Below are 11,995 nucleotides of genomic sequence, written 5' to 3' on the forward strand. Positions count from 1 at the left end.
GGCACCTAGGTTTGCAAAGTGTCCTACTAAAAGCATTATCCCTGTTTTCCAGATGAGGAACTGAGGCTCAGAGAGGCCCCTCCCTGTCAGTATTCACACATACCCCCCCACCCCCCAGACTTCACAAGGTTTATTTTTCAATGATACAATTAGCAATTTTTTTTTTTGGTCTGAACTTGTGGTTTCATCGATAAGGAAATCGCACCAATCGGATGGCTCTAAAATGGACGATCCTCCTGCTACTGATACTTGTGAAAAGGACTTGTTTGTGGCCATATAGCTTTGTATGTGTCAGAGGAAGGATTTGAACCCAGGTCCTCCTGATTCCAGGGCCCAGCCTTTCCAGGTTATGCTATGATGCCACTAGGTCTCTGTTATTTCCCTGCTAAGCTACAAACTTTCTAGGGCAGGGGCTTTGCCTCACCTAAAGTGGGTGTTGCCTTCAGGGCCTGGGCAGGGTTTTGTATGGGCAGGTAAAGTATAATGCATTAGTGAAAGAAATAACAGGAAGTGGGCACACCCCACCCAAAGCAAGGGACAATTGTCACTCATCAGGAACAACTACTCCAATCTGCAAGCGCTCTGTCTGTCTGTCTTTCTGTCTGTGTCTCTCTCTGTGTCTCTATCTCTGTCTTTCTCTGTTTCTGTCTCTGTCTCTGTCTCTCTCTGTCTCTGTCTCTCTCTCTCTGTGTCTCTGTCTCTGTCTCTCTGTCTCTGTCTCCATCTCTCTCTCTCTCTCTGTGTCTCTGTCTCTCTCTTTTCCTTCCAAACTCTCTCCCCATCCTGGACTCTTAAAAAACTCTTAAAATATTCTAATTTGCATTATGGCTATTAGTATTGGTGGTCTATCTCCCCCACCAAGTAGGAGGCACCTTTGGACTGGGCACCCAAACCCTCCATTTTAAAGAGCTTCCTCTTTAAAACTTGCCCCAGGTCATACAGGTATTCCAAACTCTCAGGATGGAGGAGACCCTGGAGGCACCTGAATCTGGGGCTAGAAGCCAGGCCTCCTTGCTAGCAATGCTCAGTGGGGGCTGCCTCTTAGCCCTCACAGGCTCCTCAGTCCCTTGTACTCTATTATTGCTTAATTTGAATCCCCTTAGAGGTCACCAGTTGGGTCCAGCCCCATTCTAACTCCAAAGAATAAGGCGCAGAAATCAAATGCTTCCTACTCAAATTTTTCCTTCAGCAAATGAACAATAAATGAACTTCCATGGTTGCCACTGCTCCTGCTCCTGTCCTGGGCCAGCCCTAGAGGAGCAGGCCACCATCAGTCACAAGATCTACGACAGGCAGCCCTGGGCAGGCTTCCAATTCTTCGGCTGCTGGGCCAGCCAGGGGTGGGGAGGTAGAGGGGAAAAAAGGGGAGGCATCTAAAGGGTTAACCTCCAGGTCTGCCTCTCCTGGGGCCTAGGCCAAGTTCATTCCAATGTCTAACACTCTTCCTGGGGACACATACAAAACCCTCTCTATGAAAGGTTGTATTCTTAGAAGGCTCCCCATTCTCCCACACTTACAATAACTCCAGAGTGGGGAGAAGAGAACAAATGAGGAAAGGAGATTCTTGGTAAGCCAGGTGGCTTCCTGAGAAGAATGTCCTAAAAGGCAATTCCTGGAGATCCCAAAGCAGACACAGTAACTGTTTATCCAAATGTGCTTGCGTTAAAATCTCAATTGTGTCCATTAACAAGAAATGAAATATGACAAAGGAATAAAGGACTTCTTCTAGGGGGTAAGGCATTGGGGAGGTCTGAGGTTCTATTGTTCAATTCCATTTTTCCATGTAAGGATGATTCTGTTCTAAGCACTGGGTCTTAATCAAACTATGAAATTACTACTAGCCTTTTTGAGGAAAGAAGTAAATCTTGGTGAGAGAAAATAATTTTTAAATTAGTTATCCCTTTGCCAGGATTTAAAATTTTTTCTTCAATACAAATTAGATTGGTCTACTGTCTTCTTTCCCTGCTTTATTCCTCCCTGATTTGGGTATCAAGAACAAATTTATTTCACAAAAGTAAATTTCTCAATTATTAATTTTTGCATTCATTCCTCTTGAAATGATTAATAAAATTAATTTACAGACTGATCTGGACCACTGGGTTCCCCTGCCACCAAATCATTTTCAGCTTGTTAAATTTCACTTTCTGAGATTAGGTTGTTTAATTAAGATGTTTATTTCTTGTTTTGTTAATCTAATACTTTATAATTTTGTAGGAATTTATTTATTTTCTAGAAACAAATCTTGGCAAACAGCTTTCTTTTTGACTCTGGGAGATCAGGGTGCCAGTGAACATCATAATTCATGTAGTAAAAAAAAAAAAAAAACATTTTAAGTGGAAAATTAATCTCCTAGGGTGGGGTAAGGGAGAAAATAAAATAGCCTTTGCTCAAAAAGTCATCTTATATTTAGGGCTGAAATTGATCTTTAGAAACCATGTGGTCTGATCTTTCTATTTGGCCCTAAGGAAAGTGACTTGTTCAAAGTCATGTAGCCTATTAGGGTCAGAGTCAAAACCAGATCAGAAATTTCCCAACTCTCAGCACAATGTTCTTTCTTCTATCACACCAACAGCATCAGGCTCAAAAACAGACATTCCTGGGAAGGATCAAACAAGAAGAGATAAAAAGGTTTGATAATTTAAAAATAAAAATCATTTTTAAAAAGAAGCAAGTTAAGGGCGGCCAGGTAGCACAGCAAGTAAGAGCACCAGCTCCAGTGTCGGGATGACCTGGGGATCGAATCCTGGCTCAGACACTTAGCACCCACCCAGAAACACCTGGCCGTGTAACCTTGAGCAAGTTACTTAACCCCGATTGCTTTAAAAAAAAAAAAAAAAAGGAGTAAGTTGGATTAAAACTGGGTCAAGGTGGGGTTGGGGAAATTATTAGTGCAGCTAATTAAGAGACATAACTAACATTCTGCATGCCACTTTCACATTAAAAGGTAAAATCAAGCTTTAAAAAAGAGATTTATTTAGATTCTTTGGAGTGTAGTGAGTAGAGTATTCTCTGGGTTTGAATCCTGCCTCAGGTGAGAAGTGGCTATGTGACCCTGGGTAAACTGGCCTCAGTTTCCTCATCTATAAAATGAGGATAAAATGAACATCCATCTCACTGGGATGTTGTGAGAAGTAAATGGGATAATACACGTCACAGCACTTTGCAAAACTTAAAATTGCTAGGCAAATTATTATCTTTATGATTATTCTATTATTGTTATCATTCTATAATTTTTTTAAATGACTGAATTGAAGTTAAGAGATATGAAAATTTTCTGAAGAAAAAATATACTGGTTAGGCAGAGTGTCCTGCAATCGATGCTTGGTATTTTTTAAATATATACTCCAATGACTCTGTGACATTATCAGGGAAGACTGAAAGCCCTCAGTAACTCTTCCTCCTCCCAAAGAGCCTCCAGAAGGGATGTTTCCAGCACATGGGAGGTTTCCTCAAAGTCCAATACTATGTCTGTTCCTGCATCACTGAACAAAGATCAACTCACATCTGGAGTACCAACAGCAATTCAGTTAAGATCTATAAGTGGCCTAAAATCAATGTGATCCTTAGTCTGTTTTCTTTTCACCATCACTATGGGGGCTGAAGTGGAAGGGAGACTGGGGCTGCACAGGGATGAGAGTTGCTTTTCTTTTTCCTTTTCTTTCCTCTTATTCCATTACCAGTAATGAGCCTCTAGGTATGCAGGACGGTACGCAGACACCACAGGACCCATGTGAGGCTACAATCTGAACATGGCGACATTTCTCTAATGAGTAGTGCTTAAGACCCAGTACTTAGAGCAGAACCATCCTTAAGTGAAAATACTGAGTCACTGGTTGAACCACAGAAAGCAAGACTTGGGCAATTCCCACTAACTTGTGCAAGGCGGAATCCCTTAATGACAGGTCATTCACTGAGGTGCCATCTCCCACGGCCAACACCTTAGTTACCTCAGGCCATGGTTCACCTGGACTCATGACACTGAACTCCTGATGGGTCTTCCTGCCTGAACACTCTTCCTTTTCCAATCCATCACCACTCAGCTGCCAAAGCGATTTTCCCAAAGTGCAAATCTGATCGTACCCAATATACCCAGGGGGCTCTCTCTTACCTAGAGGATGAAGTCAACTCTAAGGCTTGGCTTCCAACTCCAGTGCAGTCAAAAGGCTGCACCTGAGGACCTAGAAGGCCACAGGTTCCCCACCCCAATCTAGTATTTCCTTGCCCCCATTCAACCCTCTCACCTCCCAAATGTTTGCCTATGCATTGCATATAACCATGTACCTGTATATGTCTTTGCTATCAGAATGTAAGCTCCTGGAGGTCAGGGACTGCTTCTGCCTCCCTTTTTGTATCCCTAGTACAGTCCCTGGCACATAGTAGATCCTTAATAAAAGCTTGTTGATGGATTGAAGCAGTTATGCCAGAGAGAGAATTAGGAAACTTCATTTCAGAGAAATATGTGATTTAAAGATGATAAAAGATTTGGAACCTACTAGCACTGGGAGAGCTGGGGCGTTATAACTAAGTGTCTATATGAAGCATATAACCTTGTGTACCATGTTTGTCAAGAAGGAGGAATGAATGATATTGAATGAATATATGAATTTTATTATATTATAAATATCCAATATATCTATGCTCCCTCTTTGGTGAAACCAGCCTAAATCTGACCTGACTGGGCATGGAGAGGGGGATGATACTTACTATCACAGTGTAATCTTGAATAAGACCTGCCGTCATATATAAATGAGGGGATGGGGTTAGAGGCTTTCTAAGGTCTTTTCCAACTCTGGACCTCAGAATCTACACCAAAGTAGGAGAGTAGGAGGGAAAGGAAGTGGACAGCCTGATTAGCTCAGGCCCTGTTCCAGGCATCTGAGGATAAACCAATACCAACCAATAAGGTCTTTCTTTCCTTCACTGGGAAAAGCTTATGAAGTTTTTGCTGTTTAAACAGGGAACCCACTACCTTCTAAGACTTTTCTTTGACCTGGCCTCCTCCAAATTCCCATGTGAGTGAACCCTCTCTGGGTTTCTTTTCCATCTGTAAAATGGGAATATTCATTCCTGCTCACTGTACTTAAGACTTTAAAGCACTGTATAAATGTGAATTGTTATTGCTACTGTCACTGTCCTAAAGCTTCCTTGATGAACCAATCAACCAAACAATAAGCATGTATTAGGGACCTACTGGATGCCAGGTACCGTGCACTGCCCTCCTTGGCACTTCTCCATCATGCCTCAGAAACTCCATCCTAGAAGATCACCACCAGCCCCAGAACTCACAGCTTGGGAATGCCCTCGAAGCCTCTGTTAGAATAGGCAGGCTCTTCTCAGAGCCTTCGCTGAAGGAGGCTGCCCAAGCTAAGAACTCTTCATTTCTGAGCAGGAGGTAGCACCCTCCCTTTTACGGGCTGCCTTCCCATCAGAACATATGTTCCTTGAGGGCAGATTGTCTTTTTGCTTGTTTCTTACCCTGCCTGGTACCCAGCAGGTGCTTAACAGATGCCCATTGACGGACTAAGTGGTGGTTAGGCAGTGGAAATACAGGTGTAAAAAGTAAACCAATCCCTAACCTCAAGGATCTAACTCACATTTCCTCCCTCTGCTCAGAACCAATTTGGAACCGAATGTCCTTTGCTTTCTTATAAAGACTTTTCTTTCACATGTAGCTGACACTCTTGTCTTTGGAAAGCCCAAATTTCCAATGACCCAATATTTCTACTCTTTGCTAGATGACATGTCAAGCATACACAACGTCATTTTGAAATTGTTGTGTGACCTTTGGCCACTTTTTGCCCTTTGGGCACTGGTCTTGGGCAAGGTGGATCACCTCTTCAGGCCTCTTATCTTGTTCACTGGACAAATAAGGATAATAATCTCTGCTCTGTTGCCCTCATAGGCCTGTGGGCATGGATGGAGAAGGGCCCTGGGCAAACTCAAGGTAACCAAAAGGGTGGTACAAAGAGAACTGGGTCTAGAACCAACCAACAAGTCAACATGCAATTATGGAGCACCTACTGTGTGCCTAGCACTGGACTAAGGAAAGAAAGGAAAAACCAGCTCCTGCCCTGAAGAAGCTCCCAGTCTGTCTAGAGCCAAATAGCTGGACTGAACTGGGTGACTGTGGACAAGCTTAAATCTTCTGAGCCTCAGTCTCCTCATCCTTAAAGTGAGACTATTACAGATCCAAACCACGAACAACCCATAGGGTGGGTGGGCAGGGCAGCATAAGCCAGCCTTGGGTCAAACGTAAAGGAGTCCTTGCTTGGACCAGGCCGCCATTTTTCCACATCTGCTCCTCAATCTGGCGAATTTCTATTTATCCATGGGAATAAGTTATCTTAAAAAGGTCAGGAAAGGAGTATTTCATGTGTTCCTGCAAAAATAATGCCCCCTCCCTGCCAAAAAAACCAACATTTTTTAAAAATGTATTTGTCTTAGAAAAGGAACCGCTTTTGGAGGCTAACATTGGTTGGCAGCTCGTGGAGAGCAGAGGCCAGCTTTTTTACCTTTCTTTGTACCTGACCCAAGCAGGGGCTTACTCAATGTTTCTTGACTTGGCCAAACAGGTTCCAGTGACCTTTCCCTAGCACCTCAAGGTTAGCCAAATCCATGCTTCATACACAGTCTTTCCTAACTAAGCATCACAACGACCAGATGAGGTGTGACTATTACAAGGGATACCTCCATCTTACAGATGAGGAAACAGCTCCTGAAGGTCATGGGACTTCCCCGGGGTCACCTTGTTAATAAGTGTTGGTGTGCTTTGACCTCATGTCAAAGGCTGACACTCTAGGAACCCACAGAAATCAGGAAAGCTTGAGAGAAACCTCAGGATGGGTTAGATGAGAAAGTGGGCTGACTCCCAAGTGGGGCCTGCCTCTGTCCCTAGAAGCTGATGACATCTCCTGGAGTAGCACCAGAAATTTAAAGTCCCCGAAATATCCTCAAAAGCTGGTAGGACTCAGTAAGGGGTCCATATAGGAAGACTGCAGTAAAATAACCATTCACAGTAAAAAGCAGATGGGAGAGGTCTGGTGGGGCCTGCCTCTGCCCCCGGAATATCATTCCTAGCATTATCTTAATTTTTTTTCTATTTCACTGTGTTCCACTGTCTGTCTGATAGTCCATAAATTAGACATTTACTGACCGAAATCATTTGCTCCGAAATATGAATGACTCCAGCTGACAATTCTTTCCCCCAATGCCTGACAAAAGCTCTGGGAGACCTGATTTGGAAGGAGAAGAGGATTTAAAGTTAAATGACAGCACAGACATCACCTAGTCTGCCTCCTTTATTTTACAGAGGAGGAAACTGACTTCCAGGAAGTGAAAGTGACTTGCCCAGGCAGGTGTGGTGTGGTCAGGATTCAAACTCAGGTCCTCAGAGACTAAGTCTCACCCTCTTTCCTCTGCACCACATGAATTTTGACTGGCACCAAATGAAGTTCAGCTGGCATTTTAACATTGAGCAATAGCAAGGCAAGCCTGACCTGAATGGACAAATGGGGGCATTGGGACACTGGGGCAGAAGAGGCAAGGAGATAAGAGAGGGGGAAGGGAGGCGGGGAGATGCCAAAGATCAAGTCTACCTCCAATTTCAAAATGCTGCCCAGGGCTGCCTCCTCCTCCTCCCTCGGCAGCACAGAGCCCAGAGCAGCCAGAAGGAGGGCTCAATGGGGAGCTGGGGGGAGCCAGGGCCATAGCCAGGCTACAAATCTTCATGAATCCAAAGCAATTTGGGGCTGGGCCTTCGGAATATTTTATCATCCCCAGTTTTAAACAGCCGACAGGATGGAGATCTAATCCCTCTTGTGACATCCAACGAGGATCTCAAACAGAGATTAAATCCATATCCCATATGCGTCATAGGAGCAAAGATTTAGAGCCTAGAAGGCACAAGCCCTTTCTTTTTACACATGAGGAAACAGGGTCAGCCAGGTGGGATCCTAATTCCCAATACAGAGTTCTTTCTTCCCCATTTCACTATCATGAAAGAAAGGCAGAGTCAACCCTTCCCTGAGTCCCACCCCTGAACTCTGGGAGCAGGCAGGCGATCGATCACCTCACCATAAACACAACTGTTCTGAAAAGCCTGTCCAGGGACAAGCTGCCTTTCTCAGCACTTAGCTTGCAAAGCTCCAGATGGGCCTGGGGGAATCCTGGACTTCCAAACAGGCCCAGGGGTCAGTAAGGAAGTTACGTTGGGCCGGTGGGATCGCAGTGGAAGTGATTGGTTTTTTTTTAATCCCAAGGGCTGGATTTGTTTAGAGAAGCTTATGACATTTCCTGGACCCGAAGCAGAACTTTAACATCCCAGAAGTACCCTCAAAGACTTTGTGGGACTCAGTAAGCAGCACATAAAGGGAGAACACAGTCAGATAACCATTTATAGTAAGTGGCAGAAGGGCTGGCTGACTCAGTGGGATGGCTGCATTTGTTGTAAAACTTTCAAGACAGACTTTTTTATTAGACACAACAGGATTCAACTTTCCCCTGGAAATCTCAGCTTGAACTAAACGGAACGTTTCTGCCAAGATCAACGGTGCTCACCTTCCATTAACTGTGACTCAGCCTTTCTAGTCAGCAAAGGGAAGTTGGGGGGTCGATTGACTTACCACGGGGTGGCTTGACTGATGACAATCGGCTTGCCCATGTCCTGCTCCGAGGGTCAGGGCTTGGCTCGGCAGGGAGCGCAGTGACTGTCTAAGAAGGCACTTTGCAAATGTCACTTTCTGATTAAAGGGCCCCTGCTGTTTAAAAATACCCCAGGAGCACTTAACCATTCAAGGTCTGAGGGGCAGGCATCCAGAAATCCCAGAGGAACATCCAGTGCCCAGCACTGGGCAGGCCTGGTCCTTCTAGCAAATGGGCGAAAAGCCAGCATGGCTGGGCAGGGGGATGTCAATGGGGTCTGTTTAATTCTTGGCCAGCTTTTATTGTAAAGATAAAAGGAAAATGTAACCAGAGAGCTCCTCAGTGCACAGTTGTTCTCTGGAAGCAAACAGATCTCAGCCCTCCAGAGACAGCCACTGGGTGGGGGAAGGACGGACACTTGATTCCTGGTTCTGCCCAGGGTGGCTAAACAGTGGCATGATTTCATGGAGTCCAGGCTTCCACGGGTTAAGGCTTCCAAGTATCCCCAAATCACCTGACTCTTTAATCATTATGCAAGTCCCCTCGGACTTTTTCCTCTATGACTTACACGTGTTTAGGAAAGGGGAAAAACCAAATGAGCCCCTGACCACTGGAGCCCTCCCCTCTTAAGGCACAGCCTGGGCTAGAGCTGGAATTGTTAAAAGAAACCAGTGACGGCAAAGAGTAACCAAATAGTTCCCAGGCAGAGGGAGAGGACAGTTATGTGGGACAAAGGTCACCTCTAATCCAGAGCCAGCCCGTACTAGGCTGAGTCCCCTGAAGGACACAAGCCTTTCTTTAACGCCAGCTAGGAACCACAGACCCAAAGGGGAGGAGACAGAAGGCTTCTTTGATGTGGTCATTCCAGATCAACAGGCATACAATGTTTCCTGGGAAAAGCAGCAAGCCACCAAAGCCATCGGGGAAAAACCACCTGTCCAAACTAGGTGCTAGTTTACTTGTTTATGTCTCTTCAAGTAGCTGGATCTCATAAGATCGTAAAATGTTGGGGTAGCAGGGAACTTCAAAACTATCTATTCTACCCCCCTCGTTTTACTGCTGAGGAAACTGAGGCCCAGGGGCATTCAATGACAAAGAACCCAGCCCAAGGTAGCTAAGATCAGATACTCACTGGCTGTGTGACCCTGGGCAAGTCACTTAACCCTTTTGTGTCAGTCTCTCATCTGTAAAATGAACTGGAAATCCCCCCCCCCAAAATGAACTAGAAAGGAAAGCACAAAATCATTCCAGCATCTCTGCCAAGAAAACCCCAAATGGGTCCGAAAGGGTGGGACATGACTGAAATGACTCAACAACAGCAAAATCTGACACCAAACCAGGTGTTCTTTGTACCACAGCAAGACACCTCTTCTACCTACAAATCCCCCTCTGTCCCTTCCCTCTCCCAAGAGTTGAGAGGTCCCCTAGGTCAAGGTTAAGAGGAAACCAAAGTCCACAGAAGTAGCAGATTTGCCAAAGGTCCTACAGGCAACCCCAGTCCATGAACACTAACTCTGCAATTCCTTAATCTGGTCATAATCTTTTGTCAATCAACCTTGCAACCCCCAAACCTGTTCCAGATTTTCACTGTGACCTCCGATCCTCTCAGTTCCTTTTTTTTTTTTTTTTTGGAGGGCAACTGGGGTTAAGTGACTGCCCAAAGTCACAAGGCTAGTTTTTTGTATTGTGTCTGAGGCCAAATTTGAATTTAGGTCCTCCTGACTCCAGGGCTGGTGCTCTATTCACTGCGCCACCCAGCCACCCTCTCAGTTCTTTCCCAGGCAATCATCCCTGCACCGAGTGCACTCTCTTCCTTCTTCCATTTTAGCGAATCAACACCCAAGTCCCTTGTGTCCTATGGAAGGCTTTGCCTTACCAAGCCTCAGCCTCAGGTCACCCCAACCTTCAAGCTTTCACTCCTACCCAGGTACCCTAAAGAAGCTAGAGATCCCAAAGAATCCCAATTAGGCCTCCATTAGGATGCCCAAAGCCAGGCATCCTTTTACAGGTCCCTAACTGACCGGCTCACCCGCAGAGCGTCTTCTACACTGTCCATCCCTCCTCACACCTTCCCTTCCCTCCTGCTCCCATCTTCTCCACTCCAGCTGAAGAGGTGGCCCTTCTCCTCCTGGAGAAGATAAGCCCTTCTATAACCACAGACTCCAATCTCTTTCTTCTTCACTCACTTCTTGTCTCTGAAGACCATTGTCCAACCTCGAACTGATCTGTCCAAAGTGACATGGCTGACAAAATGAATGGCTTCTTCTCCATCATCCTTGGCCTATTTATGTCTTTGGATGCCGTCAGTCCCCCACTTCTCCTCTCGTGGTTCTGTCTACCTGTTGGCCTTTTGGATCTTTACTGAGGTCACGTGCCCTAATTGTGGGTGTCCCCCAAGATTGATCAGGGGCCCTCTTCTTCTTATACATTAACTCATGTGATTTCATTCCCATGGATTTAATTATCATCCCAATACACATGATTCTCACATCTATTTGTCCATTCCAAACCTCTCCTGATACCCAGTCTTGAATATCCAGCTACTTACTAGATATGTCAGAACAGATAGATGGTACAGTGGATACAGCAGAGGCCTCAGGAGGACCTGAGTTCAAATCACTTACTAACTGTGTGACCCTGAGTAAGTCACTTCACTCTTTGGCTTCAGTTTCCTCATCTGTAAAATGAGCTGGAAAAGGAAATGGCAAACCACTCTAGTATCTTTTCGAAGAAAGCTCCAAATGGAGTCACAAAGAGTGGGTATGATTGAAATGACTCAACACAACTGGACATGTCACTGCCTTCCTCACCCCTATCATGGAATAAACTCTAGAGGTTTCCTAGTTATTACATCCAGGGGCAAATATAAAATCCTCTGGTTGGATTTTGAAGCCCTTCATGACCACCTCTCTCCCCTGACCTTACTGGTCTTCTTACACCTTACTACACTGTTACACACAACACACACACACACAGAGCCCACTCACTGAATATCCCAACTCCAAACATTTGCACTGGCTGTGACCCATTCCTGGAACTCCTTCCCTCCAGACTTCCTTTAAGTCTCAGCCAAAATCCCACCTTTTTCAAGAAGCCCCCCCCCCAAAGTCCCCTTAATGTTCCATCCTCCCCTCTCAGATTATCTCCAATTTATCCTTCATACTGTACCTCTGATTTTGCTGTGACCTGGCCCCTGGAGAGCAGCAGCTGTTTTGGTGGTGTTTTTACCTTTCTTTGTTTTCCAAGTACTTAGCACACTATAGGGGCTTAATAAATGCTTCTTACCTTGCCTTGAGTTCTCCGCCTCCACATTTCAGCCATCCATTTTCTCAACTAAGCACTAGGTTCCCCAGAA

General features: G+C 45.2%; 2 protein-coding genes across 2 annotated transcripts in view; one reads left to right on the plus strand and one right to left on the minus strand.

Annotated features, from left to right (window-relative positions):
- ACACB (acetyl-CoA carboxylase beta) overlaps window positions 1-8,975 on the minus strand; it is a 120,869-nt gene extending 111,894 nt beyond the window's left edge. The window contains exon 1 of the mRNA XM_069081877.1: window positions 8,622-8,975. The gene's annotated coding sequence lies outside the window, so the exon portion shown is untranslated. The remainder of the gene's footprint in view (window positions 1-8,621) is intronic.
- Window positions 1-11,995, plus strand: part of CORO1C (coronin 1C) — a 544,511-nt gene that overhangs the window by 121,935 nt on the left and 410,581 nt on the right. The window lies entirely within an intron of this gene.

The sequence above is a fragment of the Petaurus breviceps genome, unplaced genomic scaffold, assembly GCF_028583685.1.
Source record: "Petaurus breviceps papuanus isolate PSGF00001 unplaced genomic scaffold, PetGlider_PUasm1.0 99, whole genome shotgun sequence".
In the NCBI taxonomy this organism is placed as follows: Eukaryota; Metazoa; Chordata; class Mammalia; order Diprotodontia; family Petauridae; genus Petaurus; species Petaurus breviceps.